Genomic DNA, 1947 nt, shown 5'->3' with positions numbered 1-1947 from the left:
ATAGATGTATTTGTATCAATAAAATACAGAATAAATTAGATCTGTGATTAAATGGATTTGCTAATCCCAGGATGCAGAATGAAGTCATTAAAAAGAACCAGAAATGACATCTGTTACAATGTTGTAATAATCCAGAATACACTGACTAAGTGGGTGAAATTAATATTCAATATCTATTTTCAGAAATGAAGAGGCAAAATATTCACGGCTGTAGGGAACAAGGTCAATTGGACTAATTGCATAGTTTTTCCTAAGAACCAACAAGAACACAATGTGGAAAGATATATGAGAATTTAATTTGTATCCATCATATTTTACATCAAAGGTAGACACAAAAAGCTGGAGCAACTCAGCGGGACAGTCAGCATCTCTGGAGAGAAGGAATGGGTGACGTTTCGGGTTGAGATATTACACCATATCTCTGTATACTTGTATAGCTATAACACCTGTCATGTATCTGTATGTACTGTAAGTCTACTTATCCCCTTAAAATGATATGACTAGCCAAGCATTATTGAGCATGCTCTAACTGCTCCTGATAATTGCAATACTTAATTTGTGTGAGTGGACAATATTTTCACTCCAAAGAAATGTAGCAGCAATAGACACAGATGTGAATTACCATTTAATTTATATGGTGAACTAAAGAACTCCTCATGATTTCTAAATTCATTGTAATCTAAAGGTTTAAATGTTTCTTTCATGTATGTGCATGCAAACAAGGAAATTAGGAGCAGCCCACACAGCCCTTCAAATATGCTCTACCATTTGTTAAGATCAACTTGTGTCTTCCCACATTTTCCTCTTAAGGCAACCTGTAACTTCCAGATATCAATCTAATAAATTAAACTTCTAAATGCTTCACATTGCATTTGCATTTGCATTTGCATTGTACAAGTACATTGCAACTTGTACAATTGTACATTGTATTTTGTGCATTGTACAAGTTGCATTTGCATATCTGACACATTTTGCTGGGGAAATCCACCCACGACTGAGTATCATTGAGTACTCCTGGGATTTTGTTGCACTTCACTGACGTAGACTGTACTAACATTGGTCTAAGATAGAAACAAAATGCTGGAGACTCAACCCAAAATGTCACCCATTCCTTCTCTCCAGAGATATTGCCTGCCTTGCTGAGTTACTCCAGCATTTTGTGTCTATCTTTGGTTTAAACCAGCATCTGCAGTTCCATCCTAAACTAACATTAGTCTACTTTGTTTCCCAGTCTTCCATAGACGTGACATACCAAGGTCTGAAGTGCATGGACTTCTGATGACCCATTATCATATAATTACTTGCTTATGGCCCATCTGAACTCAATGCCACCCACTGAGGCTTCTCGGCCTTTTGGCTAAGATCAAGTGTAGTATCTGTTCTTATCAGATTTGTAGTAAAAGAGAGCATCTGTTCTTATTAGAACAGTGCAAGAGCTAACTGTTCTTCTAAGAGCAGTCCTGGCGATCCATTACGGACAAGAGCTGCAGATTGCGGTGTAAAAATCGTAGCAATGGCAGCTGCAATTGGAGCGAGAGGACAGGGTATCCGCAATACCCTGAGGATTAGCGTGAAGGACCTCAGCGAGGGCATGCCCTTCAGCCGAGACACGTTTGTAAAGAAGGTCTTGCTGGAGACCTGCAAGTTCGAGCCCAGGGATATCTACTGCCTCCAGGACTTCCCGGGTAATGGATATTTCGATGTCACCTTTGTACTTCCGACGGGATGGCAAAAGTTTATGAAAGATCTGCAGGAGAAGGGGAACGAAGCTCCGATGTCCTTACTAAAGGTACAGCCGCTCTTCACCCTCCCAAACCAAAAAGAAAGGACGATCACGGTGCACATGTTCAACCCACATGTGCCCGTAGTGGATGTCCTCACCTTCCTTGCTCGCTACGTCGACGGAGCAGGGAACTGCGTGGACGTAAAGGACCTGCATGGGATTTG

The 1947-nt window shown here is 40.7% G+C and overlaps 1 pseudogene; it reads left to right on the top strand.

Moving 5' to 3' along the window:
* The first annotated feature begins 1337 nt into the window (after positions 1-1337).
* Positions 1338-1497, top strand: LOC129701910 (U2 spliceosomal RNA; annotated as a pseudogene).
* The last annotated feature ends 450 nt before the right edge of the window (positions 1498-1947 follow it).

Source organism: Leucoraja erinacea, chromosome 11, assembly GCF_028641065.1.
Source record: "Leucoraja erinacea ecotype New England chromosome 11, Leri_hhj_1, whole genome shotgun sequence".
Classification (NCBI taxonomy): Eukaryota; Metazoa; Chordata; class Chondrichthyes; order Rajiformes; family Rajidae; genus Leucoraja; species Leucoraja erinaceus.
Note: the sequence above shows the minus strand (reverse complement) of the source record. Positions and strands in the feature narration are given on the sequence as shown.